Here is a 16,297-nt window from a genome sequence, read left to right as displayed (position 1 = left end):
TAAGTGGTGGTTGCTGTAATCCAGAGGGCAAATCATAAGGGTTATGAGAAATCTCTGAGAGAGGATGAGTTATTATTGCATTTTTTTCTCTTATTGCATAATACAGCTCTTTCAGCCATTTTTTTTTTGTCTTGACCCCTTGTTTCCTCCCTGGGGAGGCAGTGCAGAGTGTGCCTTGCAGAGCAGAGGCTCTGAGACAAGGAGGCCACAGGGCAAAATGGACACGCATTTGTCACTGCCTACTTCAGTCATGATTATGCTAGGCAGAGACACAAATGCTATGCCAGGAGCTGGCCAAGTACTGACAGGAGCGTGGCCACTTCCACAGCAGACTTGTGAAGAGGTTTAGATGATGGTACCTTTAAATGGTAATGCACTTGGATCAACTGTAGGGCTGTAGATTGGATCAGCCTCTGGAGAGTTTAAGGGCTGCTGTAGAGGTCCCAGATGTCTAAGAACAACTTCATGACCTGTCTGGTGGCTTGCATCACATTTTTTTGAAGATGGCTTGTGGCTTTGGCTCAGATCTTCAATCTATTCTGGACTTGCATCAACTAGTTAATTCATGAAAGAAGCTTGAGGTCACAGTGTTTCTGAAATTATCATGTGTTGGTAATGTTTTGTCTTGACAGTTTTACTTACTACTTTTCAACCCACTCTACTCTCGATCCCTTCCTTATTTTTATTTTAAAAATGCTGACACATGGCAAAAAACACTTTAAAGAGGGTCTTACACCAAGCAGTCTCCTGGCTGCTGTCTGTTGCTAAGTAAAAGTGGTGCAGGTGCAGGTAAGTACAATTCTAATGAAGATGTAATTCTTAAAAACAGGTTGTATTACTTCTAGAAAATAATTCCAGATTTCAGTGCTAGTGACTTCATAGCTAACCCTTAAAGTGACATGTGACATACCAGTTTTCAAGTATATCTAAATAATCTGTTGGAGTTGCATGTCTAAGAGATGCCAATGTAAGCAGCATTGACTGAAGACTTACGTGGGTCTAAATCTTTATTTAAACAGACTGTCTGTCGTAATATCACATATATTTATCACTAAAGACAGAATGATCTCATCAGTGGGAGGAGATATGGCATGTTCAAAATCGTGGACTATGAATGAAAGGCAAATTCACATGTAAAAAATGACACCTGAGCCAAGTTGCTTAGGTATGTGTTAGACTCAGGTTTTTGAACCTGAGACATCTCCTCAGAACTCTCAGTTGTTGGAGTTCAAGGAACTGCTTAACATCCTATTTGTGAACAAGAATTGAAATGGATCATATATATATTGTAATGAGAGAGTAAAGTTAAAAGTTTGTCCTCTGAAAGAGTAATACCTTAGTGCATGCAGGAAGTACTACTTGATGTGCAGGTAGATCTTTGAGTCACATGGCTGACTGCATTTGAAGCTGGATAAGTATCATTTGAAAATGTGGAGAAAGGACCGAAAGGTAAAACTTTTTGATGGCCTAAGATAAGTTTTGAGTTGAGATGCAAAGGATTTAGATGATTAAAACTTGAAGTACCTGAAAAGATGATATGAGGTGGTTGGAGCAATGCTCTACAAAGAGACAAAAAGAGAAGAGGAGAAGAAAAAATGATGTGGGGGACCAAGTACTAGAGTGTTAAGCTGTCTTTTATGCTCTGTAATAGATGAATGGTAAGGGTGTGATATAGTAAATGGAGCACTGCATTTAAAGGCTATTTATGTCAGACTCAGAATTATAGTAATGGTGTGGTGGTTCTGCAGCCTGTAAGGAACTCTGTAGTTTTATTTAGTATCTTAGTGGCCAAGTATCATGTCATATAACCTATCTACTTGTGGTGCCCTGGTTTGCAGCTGGGCTTTGTGAGTTAAATGGAGAGAGATTGGTGAATGTATTTAACTCATAGCAATGTGTCCAGCTGGTGAGGATGGGACACCAATGAGTCTGTCCTCACATGTTTTCTACAGAAAACACTAGTTCTGGAGGGTTATAGAGAGAAGACAGGTGAAAAGTTAATTTTTGGGTGAGTACTAATTAGAGTAACTTGCTCTGAGGAGACAAAGCATGATAAGAGCATGTGTGCATGAGTATAAGGGAGAAAACAAGAAAATTAAGTGCCTTCTACGAACAGAAGTTGATCTGCTAAGTATTTACCTTTGTATGTTGTGGGGTTTTTTTTGTACTTGCATGGCTTATGAGTGCAATCTTTAATATGGATGCAGAGTAGTGGCTGTCTTTTACTGTGGTCTCTGGGTGCTACACCAGACTCCTTATACAAAGCAGAAGTCCTTAAGCATGATTAGGTTGCTATCATATACTTGTTAGTATGACTTACCATTTTTCTGAATTCTAGCTCTCATACTAGTGAATTTCCAGCAAATGCTGGAAGTTAGTGCTGCATGATGTTACATGAATTCCCTGGTCTCTATGGGGAGAGGAGGACTGTAATTACAGGATGACTGTGATGTTTTGGGGCAAGCCGTTGCAGTTAGCACATTAGAGCTCTGATGCTTTCGGACTTGCCAAACTGTTATAATCCTTACTATAATTTTTTCATTCTAAGAGAAGTATGGTATATTGTCTTAGTTACCACAATGGTATGGGTTCATCTCCCTTAGCTAACCGTGTTGTGATATACAAATTATAGGAAGATTGGGCATGTAAGGAAGGCATTTACATGGAGAAGTGGGGATTAGCAACTTAATTTTTGTGCAGTGAAAAGGCCATTGCAGAGTGAGTGAGATATATATGGGTTATGTTAAAGATATCTGACCTGTGGTGATCCAGCTGGGAGGGCAGTCCTTGTACATAGCATAGAAGATTTATTCTTAGAGTTGTTCTGAAAGAAGTATTAAGGCTTCACTGAGGGTTTAACTGTGTGGTGCAAGTAAAAGTCATCTTCCAGCCTTGAATACTAGTGATTCTGATTGTATCAATAGAGCAAAGCTTTCAGAGAAAGGAAAGAAGACTTTCAGATGACAGAACACAAGTTGCATGAGAGAAATAAGTAGATCTGAATACAGCACTGTTTTTTATAAAGGAGCTAACTCAGAAACAGATCATCAGTCTTTCATTTAGAGGAGTGAATTGGAAACCAGTGAGGCTGTTAAATCTGCAGTTGGTTGTAACACAAGTTGCTGTTGCTGAAAATGCTCAAAATGGCTGGGTTTTTCCTTGACTGACTTTGTCAAGGGAACTACTGTGAAGCAGGAGGAAGTTCTGGGGTGGTTACTCTAAGAAGACCATGTAATGCCTCTTTACTTTTTCAAAATAATTCATGTTAGGTAGAAGGCCCTTCCAGAGGCCTCACCGAAGGCTGTGAGATTTTCATGAAATGTGGAAACAGAGCAGCTGAAGATCAGGACTCAATTTTCTGTGACTGTGGAGTTGACCTGTGTATCTATAAGCAGTTGTAGTAGCATATTTCTATCTGAAGTCTAAATCTGCATGTTGAGATGTAGCTGACAAAGGCCCTAAGAGGAAATACGTAGTTTAATTCATGCTGGAAACTGAAATGCAGGACTGGTGCCAGTATTTTGCTGATGCAGACACTTATCCTTGCAGTGTTTTGCCTTGGTCCTGCAAATTGTAGGAATGGCTGAACATATTTGAGTTACTGTGGTCTCTAGTGTTGAATCAGAAGGGCCTATTGACCAAAAGCAATGGGTTAAACTTCATTCCCAAGGGTTAGTACAGATAAAGGTACTAGGGCCCATACGTCAGCATTAGAAACATCTATCTCCATTCTTGGGAATGTTTGTAGTTCTGTCTCTGGCTGTTGGGAAAGGTGGGAGCCACTGGCTCTGTCTTGAGTCACTGAGGCTCAGTGACTCTACTGTTAACTCAAATGTGTATTTTGGAATTTTTTTGCTGTTGAAGTGATTTGGAGAACATTCCAAGTCTGTTGGCACTTGTGTCCTTTCTCCAGCTGGAGTAGTGCAGACATACTAGTACTGCATTGCTCTGCAGTCCAAGCTACACTTTGTCTTTATGGCTGTGGAAGTACCTTCAAAAAAGATAATCAATCTCTGTAGATTTTTACTAATGAAACTACTTTTGCATGTCTCAATATATCTTGTATTGTAGTAATTTGTCACAATTTCCATATACAAGACAACAGACTGTTTAAAAGTTATCATTGAAGATTAGTTGTAATGTGGTGTCTTGTTTTATCTTGTCACAGCTGGGGTATAGTCTAAATTGCTAACTCCTCCTTGTCACCTGAATGAATCTCTCACCTCACACCTGAAAAGAAAAAAGAAAAATACAAGCATGTGATTTTTTTTTTCTTTTTATTTACTAATGGATCAGCACATCTTTTTTTGTGTAAGGAGTTGCCATCAGTCTCCATGTTGAGTAGCTTTCAGTTTCTGTGGACTTCCCTCACATCATTGCTTAAAATAGTATTGGAAACTTGCTTCATTTGAGAGTGTGCAGACCTCCAAATGCAAATGTAAAATGTCTGTCATGGGTAAGGGGAGCTAATAAGAAAGCTTTTGGGTTAGTTGATCTTGAGTATTTCAATGGCATAACTCTCAATTCCCACCCTTGCCCCATTTAAGTGTTATTCTTAAGGCATGGATCATACCAACAGAAGGATGCCCTTTAATTAAACTGAGACTAATAGATCAATGTGGCATGTGAGTAATGGTGGAAAAGCATTACTTGGCTAAGTAGTGTTTTTAAAAAATATGTTTGAAACTGGCTAGAAGTTAGAATTCGTGTTAGGATTTAAAGACTGAAACTTGGGTGGGATCACTTGATCTTGTACATCTAAACCATTCTGTATTAAGCCTACTTAAGGTATACTGTGTAAGGAAAAGAGGGATAGCACAGTGGGTAGTTAGATGACAGAACAGCAAGTTTAATATGACACTAAAAAGTGCAACTTGATAAAACTAGGTTGGTGAATCCTACCTTCCACCCTTAGGTTTTCCTTGGCTGGAAATATATATTCTTAGTCTGCTTCTAATAATCATTAGGATCTTTCCATTAAAAATGTTCTGCCAAGGGCATGAATGACATGTGGGGGCAAGTCAGGTTTTTCTGCAGTGCTGACTTCCATTCATGGACCTTGATAATGGAGTAGCCATGTCTTTTCTGCTTTCTTTGAGGGCTCTTGTACATGCGATGGTCAGCATGACACTTGGCTACTTTTCCTTTACATAAATACAGTCTTGCTTTTTTTGTTGTTGTTCTGGACAGGTTGAAAGAATGAAAAGGATTTTTTTCTTCTGGAAGAGTAGAACAATAATAGTGACCTATCTATAGTTTTCATCAGTTCTATTTAGCAATTGAGTGTGGTCTCATCACAGTCTCAGTGTTGCTGCCTTGTATCCCAGGCAGCAGCAACTGAACATCTTTAAAGATCTACAGTTTGGTTTCCTGTGGTTTAATTTGGTCGGTGGATCTGATTCCCTAGCTTGGCTCGTAAACCCTGCATCTCCACTGTGTACCTTACCTGGGCCTGTCCCATTAGTGAGGACTTGTGTAAGGCCTTCGAGAAGGTGCTCTGTTAGTGTAGTAGATCGGTCATTCTGTGTGTCTGCCCTGTGCAGGATTCTCTGAAGTGCTTAAAAGTAGGTGGCAGTCACAGTAACTCTGAAGGGTGTACAGCACTTTTGATGCTTTTTTTGTCCTCGGTGCTTGCTGAATGGAGAAATGAGCAGCAGTGTGTGATACCTTTCCCTCCTGGAGACCTCTGGTATCTTGAGGCTCACTGGCAGTCTAAAGAATTTCCTTTCCAAGAATATTCTTTAAATTGGGATGAAACCCTAAGTGAAAAAGAGTACTTGCTGCCAGGTTAGTCTTCACTTCTAACAAAATAGTAATATACCAGAGACACACCTGCCTTTAGTATTTTTTGTCTGTTTTCAAGGTACTTGAGACTACTTATGCTCTTCCTACCCAGCCCTGCCCTCTCTCCCTTCTCCACCCCATAAAACAAACAAACACCCCAAAAATGCACACAAAAAGGGAACCTCCCCTAGTCAGCTGCAGATGCATAGCATGGTGGAAGAAGCTGGCTCCAGTCTCTTGGGGAGAGGAAGCAAGGACCCTGTATCCCTTCCCTTAGTCTTACTGTAGTCTACAGAGCACTCAATTTTGCCAAACAGTATCAATATCTTAACATGTGCTGTTCCTTTTTGGAGCTTCTTCTCAAGGCACAGATCAGAACGTGGGTAGTGGTGAAAGAGCACAAGTTCTTGCATGTGCACATATACCTCAGACATAAAAGTAGCATCACCAACAACTGTTTGATGAAACTTGATTTTCCGGGCTTCAAGTACATGGCATGCACAATAGGAAAAATATTATGCCTGGATTGGAAGGATTGGCTTATTATTCCCTGCTTTTTAGTTTTCATGGTATTTAAAACCAATCTGGGTAAGAATCTTAGCACAGGACTTGTAGTGTCCTGTAAGAATGAGTAATCCAGCACTAGTTTGAACTCTGAACTCAAACTAAATGGCATGATACAGGAAGCCTTCCTAGCAGCTTTTCAAGTGCTGATACACAGCACAGCATTTGCTACAGTAGTCTTGTTCCCCCGTTCAGCAGTAGCAGTAAGATCTTAATGTGAAGTACCATTGGTATGTTGACATTAGAGTTTCCCACACCATGAGATTTGGCATGGTGGTTTAGCTTCTCCAACTGGCTAAAATTTGGCTTGGATGAGAGCTTGACAGGTTAAACAAAACCTGAATAAAACAGATGTTGGCAATTGCTAGAAAGTAATCAGAATACTTGGCAGAGAATAGCTTGTCATTTCACATGCTATGCCTGCTTTTTCTGGAGTTTTACAAACCTCATGATAGACCCTAAAACAATTTTTAATAATTTTAATCTTGATATTTTGATCTTATTTATTTCAGCAAAGCTGCATGAAAACACTGAGAAACAATGCAAACTAAGTTTTCAAGGATGGGCTCAGATTTATTTGACAAATACAGCTAGTTGCCAGTAAGCCGCTTGTGCCCACAAGCTCATCCCTTTAGGTTGTGAGACATAGCTGCTGAAGCAGTTGAGTTGTAGTCCACTAGGAGAGGGAATATATCAGCAGTCTGGTCTAGTGCCACAAATAGTATTGGACATTAGCCTTGAAAATCTGACCATGTGTCCTTAGAGGTAGGTGGAATATTAGAACAGTGCTTTTTTCTGTGCTGCTGGTAAATGGTAGCATCCACTGGGCACCTGAGGTTCACAGTTTATTTATAGGCACAGCATAGCAATTGGTAACACACTATATTGCCACTGACTTCCAGTCTAACCAAGTCTAAATACCCTTCTATTTCTCCTCCCTGTCCAGGATAACGTGATGTCATGCTTTGTTTTAGATTCTATCTGTATCTTAATTTAGTTTAATGAAAGGAACTGGACACTGAAAAGTCCTGATGTTGTGCTAGTCTTGTGTATTTGTGTAATCTGTACTCTGGCCTGTTGTGCTGGGACAAAGCATCAGTTGCCTTTCATAAAGAGTCTGTTTTTTTTCTTGCTGTTGATAAAACTCGAAACTTGCAGAGGAGCTAGTAGGAATACACAGGTATGCTCATGCTTGAAGGCCATGAAGAAAATACACCTGGTTTCTAATATATGCACTGAGAACCGCAAACTGCTGTCAAGAAATGCCTGGAGCTTGGGTCTGACTAGTGATACTGATTTAAGACCAGGGAAGGAGCTGCCTACGTGGAACTATGACAGGTAGAAAGCAATTTGGCAGGAACTTCCAGTGCTGTAGTTGGGCCATGGAGCTCTAACAAAACAGCAAAGCTATGTACTTTGCCAAGGTGGCTTTATTTTCTCAAAGAAGGAATGAGAAAGAAAGCAGTGTTTGCAAGTTATTTCTAGGTATTAGGAGACTAGGATTATGACTGAGACATTGGTTAGGCTAGACTGGGAAGTCTGGTGTCCACTTCAGCTAAGATTATTCTTCTGTGTATTGAAGGGACCAAAAACAGGCTTTTGCAGAAAAGTGTCTTAAACTTTGCTATCCTAAAGAGGTGGGACAAGACTGTGGAATGACAACAGACAGTGTACTTGATCACTTCAAACTGAGTCTTAGCTTGGCACAAGCATGGATGACACAATTGCAACGGATGCTTCCATAACAGATGGTCAGCTGTTAGCCTGCAGAGTCTGGCAGGCTCTTAGTTGCTCTGGCATAGTTTCGTTATCTCTTTAAGTCTAGCTGATAGTTTACAGAATGTTCTAAAATGGTACTCCACAGAAATGAAAGGAAGATGTGACTGCTCAAAGCACAAAACATATCAACTTGTCACCCACTTTATGCTTATGGACATCTAGAAGTTTGAGGTGTGTGGGGGGGGAGGGTCTCAAAATAAGGCGGTGATCTGTTATCTTGCCACAAAGCAGGACTCCATCAGCTAAAACATACATCTTCACACATAATCAAAGATCCCACATACATGCACTTAAGTGGGAGTTCAAACTGCTTTTAAAAGGACTCTTCTTTTTTCACCTCTCACTTCAGAAAGGGAAGGACTTGTATGAAGGGGGGAAGCCAGCTGGCTTTTTTCCTGGCTCTGAAGGCTGTTGTTTCTCATTAGAGGTTGAATATAGACACAAGGTTTAAGGTATCATTGCATCAGTTCTTTAGCAGCCTGGGAGTTTTAAAACCCAGCCTTCTCAAATGGAGACTTGGGTTTGGATTTTGTTGCATGACTTTTGAACTCAGAGTACAGTTGTGGTGCTTATAGGTCACTCTAAGTTTTATAGCTTCATCTAAGCCTAGTTATGGGAGAATGTACATTCTGCTAAGGGACTGCAAGCCAGAGGAGGTCAGCATATCTAGTGTGCAAGTAGTTTGAAAATATGCACAATTTATAATGTGTTTTAAATGGCAGAAATGAAACATCAGAACACTTCTTTCCCATGTGAGCCCTGCCTGTGACTTTTTGATGCGTTCCTTCATTCTAAACTATGTAGAGTCTTTCTGGTTTTGCTAAGCTTTATTTAAACTTTGAATAGTTCTGCTATTTGGCAGAATGGCAAGAGTGTTAACAAAAGTTACTGTATTTGGTGTAGGTGAGCTTAAAGAACTTCCTTTTGTTTATCAGGAAGCTGGAAAATATGCTTAGCATAATTGCCACTTCCTGGTGTTCCAGGCTAGAGATCTGACCCTGTATAAAGTTTTGCTGACTGGATGTAAGCCAGTATGATAGAATCACACTTTCCCGCTCATTAATAGCTTGAAATGGGGCTTCTACTGCCAGTGGTAAAAGCATCTTCCAGATGCAGTGGTGATTGGGAACTGTTGGGTAGCAAATTATTGTCACTTTTTAAAATGTTAGTAGTCCTAACAGCATCTTCCAGCTCTCAGGCATATGTTCCATTAAATCTGTTAGCAGAATGTTTTGCAGTGTTAAGAAATCTGCAGTATATGAAAGGCTGTAGACTCTTGTTGAGTAGTAAAGTCTTCTGGTAGCTGATGTTTGTTTCTCAAAGTTTGAGACTTAAGCTCAGCTGTCTGTGTGGCAGAAGCAAAGGGTCCTTGCTTAACTTCTTGTTCAGTGTAAGGGAATTAACGTCAAGGAACTGCATGTTTAGTTTCATCCTGCTGTATTTGGTTTGAGCAGGGAGAGAATAAAGCTCCTCCTAACCCTGGACATGGGCCAGTTTGGTAAAACTTGTTTTATGTACAATATTCACACCTGAGACAGCGCATCCTGGAGTTAGGAACTCTGCAGTGAGTTACAGATACAAGACAAAATGGACTGAAACCATTGCATCCATGTTATAAAGTGCTTGCTGACTGAAACTGCTTCAGTGTGACTCTAGAAAAGTAGAAGGTCATACTCTTATACTGTCTGCAAGGACAGGTTTGCATTATGCTTGGTATCTTTTTTCCTATAGGTGTGCTAATATTTTTCAGCAGGACTGTCTATGTAGTTTTTGTTGTAGGCATTTTCATTTAAGCATTTCAATCCATTTTGAGCTTTTAGTGGCTTGTAAACTCAATGAAGTGCATATGTTCTCACAACTTGTCTGGTTATTTTTCAGGCTGACTGTATCTCTTCCCATGACATCCACTGACAAAATAGTTGGACTCTTAAAAGAATCCTACTGAGGCAGTAGCACAAATATGGGTGGTTGTTTAGATATTGAAAGCTAGATCCGTCAGCCACTGAGATCATGTACTCAACAGCTGACCTGTTTCTAGCATGCAGGCCTCAGCTAATTGACATATTGCTGAAGTTGCCTGCATATTGTCTCATTCCCCCCCCCCCCCCAGATTTGTGTTTACAATGTGTAACAGCTAAGCAATGTGGCTAAAACATCAGACTGCATCCATTGTATGTCTAACTCAGTTTTGTAGTGGATTACAGACAGCTGTTTTAGACAGAATTGATAATCTGGTCAAAGAGTTTCACTTCCACAGGTTTACTAGAAACAAACTCTTCTTGGCAAAGCAGACCATCGTGGGGGTGGAAAGCACTAAACAGAGTTCATTCTTCCCAGAATAAAAACAACAGCATGGCAGCTCAGATAGCTTTTGTACTATGCCTCAATTACCACTTTCTGCCAGATGTAGTTGGGGTATAAGCTCAACAGAAAATGTAAAAGTTAATTAGAAAATACTGTAGTTCAGAGATTACTGTAAATTACCGCATGCTGCTGTGGTAGACAATGGCATCCTTACTTAGTGAAGCAATGCTGTTCTCAATAACATTGTTATTGATACTCCAGTAAACAGCTAAATGGTAAGAATTATGAGTTGATACAACCAATAGATAATGTTAGGTGTTGCTCATTGTTATGGAAAGATAATCACAAGCCACAGCTGGAATCCTGGTATCCACTTACTGCAGTCAGTTAACTAGAACATGTTGGCTTTTATCCTTCTAAGTGATGATCTTACAACATTTATACCCTCTTTAAACTTGTTTCTGTTGTATACAGGAAGAGCGAAGTTGCTGGGTAATGTAGTGCAGAGATCAACGGAACTGTGGCTCTAATTTTTGTAGCTATGGAGAGAGCAATTTGACACTTAAGGGCAGATCTAAAAAATGCTTTGAAGAGTTGAAGATTGGCTGATGGCTGCAGCTCACTTAAAAAGGTATCATAAGAAAAACTACCCAAACCAGAAGATGTCTTTGTGTTTTTTCTCTAAATTAATATGTATTCTGATTAAGGCTTCCAGGTTTGAACTGGTGAAGGAACTTGTAGAATGAAGTCTGAGATTTGCTATGCTAGAGAATTTACTCTTCTATTCAAAAAGTTATTGGTCAAATGTTTAACACAAAGCTTTCTTCTTCTAATGATAAGGTTTCTTCCATGCCGCCCTTTCCATACTGAGCCTGGAGTTTAAGACTCCATATTCAAATAGGAGGGGTAACAGCATTTCTCCAAGGCAACTGTTCTTATATTGTAACTTTGTCGCTATCACTCAGTGTCCACCAAATTTAAGTGGTGTTTTGTATTTCTTAAACTATTAAGAGCTGTCCAAGAAGTCTAGTAAAAAGGTGATTTGTTGCTTAGTTGTTTGTTGCAAACCAGTATAATATAGAAGTGGCATTTCAGGCTCTAAAATTACTTGATGTTTCATAGCAGCATAAGTAAAACTACTTGATTCTTGTCTTTGAGCATAAAAATACATCTAGCTGTTGACCTTGTTATGCAACAGGATTTGGATGGGGAGAAGGTCTGGGGTTGGGACTCTGAAAGTGAGGAGGGGAGCATCAGAGCAGGAATTTCTGTTCTTTCCCCTCCTTTGCTGAACCTGCATTCTTGCTTGAGAGAAATTCTTTGGTATTCAAAGTGAGAAAGTTCTGTAAAAATTGCATTCAAGACTGAGCTTATTTTTGTGAGCGGGGAAGAAGATTCCATGCTTAATAACTATGGCTTTTCCCCACAGTAAAGCTGCCTGAAAAAGCTACTGTGAGGAAGAAAACGAACAGTATCCTTTGACTGTGGGCCTTCTCCTGTTTGCTTGTGCTCTGGCTTCATGCATGAGAGGCTAAAAAGCTGCTTTCCTTAGTACATTTGCACTAGAGAGCTTGCCTCTGACCGATGTTTTGGGTGACACCCCCCTATTGTTGCAGATATTTAATTCCTGAGTAGAATTGAGGCTTTTATCTTTCCGAATAGTTGGATCTTGGGTGTCAGTAAGGTCTCAGACTTCATTCATAGAATATATTCATCACTAATGAATTAGCAGTCTTGAAGACAATACTCGGTACATCAATGACTGCTTCTTAAACTTGAGCTTCTGCAGCTGGCCTGAATTTCATCTTTCAGTTGTGTTACCTTCAAGGAGGGAACTTGCATGTGAACACTAAAGGAAATATACTCTCCTACAGTGTCAGTGAGGCTAAGTTTGGGGAACTTCTAAGTAAAAACTACTCATAACTCACAGGACTTCACGGAGTTGCTTATGGTAAGAATTTTCTAACATGGATAATCGCACTTTTCACCTTTATTAACACTTAGGGAAGCAACTGCCTTGATTGTACCCTTTCAGATCCAATAGAAGACTGCTTGACAGTTATCTTTTATTTTCCCCTTTGCAAGTGAGCTTCAACTGAACCTTTCATGAGGAAAAACTGTGTGTATATATAAATCACTAAGGACCAGAAGGAACATAAATTTAACTGAACTGACTTAATACTGTTAATGAGCTTGGATGGTTTTTGCAGATGACTTAAAGGCTAAATATCTTGCTTTGATATGGGAGGGAAGGAAGGGTATAGAACATCAAAGTGAGTTGGAATAAGATGCAGCAATATATATGGGAGGTGGATTTCAGCTTTGTTTTCAAAATGGGTATTTCATACAGGAAGTTGTGCTCTGCTGTATTTAAAAAGGAGTAGTGTGAGAGTAAGATGATTCTAAAACTGATTAAACTCTCAATTTGAGAAATAATTGCTCCAAGATAAGTCTGCTGCTACTCTAAAACTACTGCCCTATCCTCCACCTCTTCATGTGGTGGATGATAGTGAAAAAAACTTTCTTTTCTTGTTATGAAAAACTCTTAATACTATGTGTTGGCAGAGAGGAAGAAATTGTAAACAAAGGTGATTTTGGTGTACGTTGCAATTGTGCATTCAGTGACTGACTGCCATGAGTACTCAAACTTCAGGATATGCAGCGAAGATTTGTCTTGACTAAAGAGTCTGAGATCTCTTGAGGAAGGAGGATGTCTGTGAGGTAAAGCTGGAGAGAGCAGGTAGCAGTTTCCCTGGGAATTTGTGTCATTGGCACAATGACTGTAGTTGTGTTAAAGGGCAAATCTTTATAGTGCCTAGAGAGCATGTGCTTTGTGGAAGATTTTATTTAGGTTTGTAGAGTTTGTACAAGCTTGAAAGTGCATAGTGAATATGTGGGAGATGATGGGCTTTGACAAAGGGTAGTCTTGATTGGGTCAAGATGAGACCTAGTAGCTACTAGGTCTTGGGGCAGGCTTTTGGGGAGAAAGGAGACAGCAAGGGTTGCTGTTGTGCCTAGGGAGATTATTGCAAGCCAGATCATGGTGTATGTTTAGTGGAGATGAGGCAAACTGGGGGAAGACGAGGAAAAGCTAAACTTTATCCTGCATTTAAATTCCAGACTGTCCTTTCCAGAACCGCATAATAGTCAAAGCCAACAACATTAAATCATTTAATGTTCTAGCAAACAAGTACTGTAGAAGCAGAAACAGGCAACTTTGTTCTGCTTTCTTATACAGTTCTTCTCAATTTTCTGTTGAACTGGAAGTTCAGCTCTTGCAGTGGCTAGCATAACAGTGCAATAGCTTCCTGATATGACTCTCACTTCTTGCAAAGGAAGACTTCTGTTAATTGTCCAATTAATTTCTTTAGTTGAAGGCTCTTAAACCCTTACTTTAAGCCTTTTCTTTCCATTCTTAAACAGCCCAGATTCAGAACAAATCCTGCATTTCCTTTCCAGTAGGTTCAATAATTTATTCAAATACAAGCAAGAAAAATCACTTGCTAAGATTACTCTAACGTTTGGTGTAATAGTTATGAAGGTCTGTAAGGGGTTTACTCTTGGAGAGAATCAATGAAGCTTAAGAATTGAATGTATGAGACAGCTCAAATTTTGAGATAGCTTGAATGTTAATTCAACCTGAAATGACAGCTGCTGTACAGTTGGCACAAATAGCCCTCTGAATAGAGAATTCTTTTACTCTGCTTCAGTTTCTCTGCATACTGGAGTGAAAACTCTGAATAACTAACTTAGACTTGCGATTCCCCAGTTCTATTAAAGAATTGAATTAAAAAAAAAATCTCAGTTCCAAAATACAGTCTGAAAAGGTAAAGGTATAAGAAAAGTTCTTTAAGGTATTGTAGACTCTCTCATTCAAGAACAATTTCAAAATCAAGAAGTAGTTTTTAATGAGACTAAAGAAATCTGAAGTTCTGAAGACAGTGGAACATTCTTGCTGTTCCCCCCCCCCCCTTCTTATCAACTTAACAAATGAACACCAAAATTAGTTGCACCTTTTAATGGTGTCTCTAAAAGGTCATAAAGAGGTAGTGTGTATTAACTTTCTTCTGTCTTTCTCATTGTACTGTATGCGTCTTTCTCAAACTGGCAGGTTTGTCCTGTTACTGCTGAGGAAGTTAATCATATTCTAGCCTTGCTTTTCTTTGCTGAATATGTTGCAGCTATCTTAAGACTGGGTCAAAAAGTTGGCTAATCAGGGAGTTTAAAGGCCAGGTATTTAGATTTGAGTTAGTGTTAAAGAACTGACATCCATTTATTTCTTTTGTATATGTGCATTGATTTGCATCTGAAAACTTAACTAGAAAACATACATTCAAGTCCAAATTAAATGTGCAGTTTAAACAAGGATCTCTACACTGAATAAGTGTTCAAAATAGCAGCCAATGAGATGCGAAGAGAGGAAATAGGAAAATCATATACTGTGATTTGGCAATTATAATTTAGTTACACAGTGAACAAATTAAAATGAAGGGTATAGGTCTTCATTTTCCATCTATTGCACTTGTAGGAAAGTAGCAATGAAAACACTTGCTGCTATTGCTATAGAATTCCCAGTTTATTACTCTGCCTGGGCTTTGAACTCAATTTCTGGGTTTGGGGGTTATCTGTCAGTGTACTTGATATGGTTGCCTACTACAGCAGAAACTTGATCAGGAACATACTTTAATCCTTGTTCGTCCTACTGTTGTATACCCCAAACCAGATCAACTCTGAAGACTATTTAATACAGCTTGTGATGGACTGGTCTTCATACAGTAGTTCTTAATATTAATGTACTTCATATGAACAAATACACTTCTACTTCATATTAACGAGTCTACCTGAGACTTGCTTAGAAGAGTCTGAACTTCATTGTCTCTTTTGAAAACTAAGTTTATGCCCTGCCAGTAAATGTCTGAATCTGTGTAGCTTATGAAAATGTAATTTGTGTATGTTAATGTTTAGCCCACATATATACTGGAGTGAAACTTGGATTATTATTTTTTTCTCAGATCCATTTTTCCCTACCACAGTGAAGGCAAGTTAGTTCTATCAACTCTGTCTTACAGTTCCATTTAGCCACCAAACAAGCTCTGCTGCTCAAAGTTCAGTAAAGTTGGCTACATTTGTTGATTGCTCCAGACATTGGTAACTTAACCCGGGACTCTAAGGTATTGGGGAAAGAAGCCTGGGAAGCTTAAATTCCTTAGGTCTGATATGACTGAACAGGAACCAGCCGTGCGATAATTAAAACCATTTGTTTCCTCTGAAGATGACTAAAATACTTTTTGTGTGTGTGGTTTTTTTGTTTGTTTTTTGTTTTTTGGGGTTTTTTTGCTTGCTGAAAGTAGCAGAAAGATTTAAACTTAATCATGCCTCCCTGCTCAGCATACTATAATTGCTCATGTCCTAAAACATTTAGAGCTGCAGACTGAGATACTGTACCCTCCAGCAATTTGGAGGGGAGGCAGAAATAACTGAGTGATTTTAGAAACAATGCTACAGTAGCATATGTGAATAGTGCATTCTAGCCTCCATTGCCAGCACTGCTGTGGGTGGACTCCTCTGGGGTTTCATTATTTCACATCTGCAAATAAAATACACAGTTTATACCACCCCTTTTTCATAATGAGCTGAAGTACTGAAACTCAGGACTGAAAGCTTGCAAATTTGATCTGTATTTCCTTGTCGTAAGGACAAATGCTCTAGTCTGAAATAAACCCTCTGAAGGGGGTAGGCTGTGAGCAAGCCACTTGTGACTTGCTTTTAGGCTTTTACTAACTGTACTCTTCCATAATGCGTTAATCAGCATCACAGAATTAAAAAAAAGAATATTAGCCTGTTGTTACAAAAAGATGAAGGATAA

At 39.3% G+C, this 16,297-nt stretch overlaps 1 protein-coding gene across 13 annotated transcripts in view; it reads left to right on the top strand.

The window, feature by feature from the left end:
• Positions 1-16,297, top strand: part of SNAP91 (synaptosome associated protein 91) — a 75,444-nt gene that overhangs the window by 1,371 nt on the left and 57,776 nt on the right. The window lies entirely within an intron of this gene.

Source organism: Dromaius novaehollandiae, chromosome 3 (genome assembly GCF_036370855.1).
Source record: "Dromaius novaehollandiae isolate bDroNov1 chromosome 3, bDroNov1.hap1, whole genome shotgun sequence".
NCBI lineage: Eukaryota > Metazoa > Chordata > Aves > Casuariiformes > Dromaiidae > Dromaius > Dromaius novaehollandiae.
Note: the sequence above shows the minus strand (reverse complement) of the source record. Positions and strands in the feature narration are given on the sequence as shown.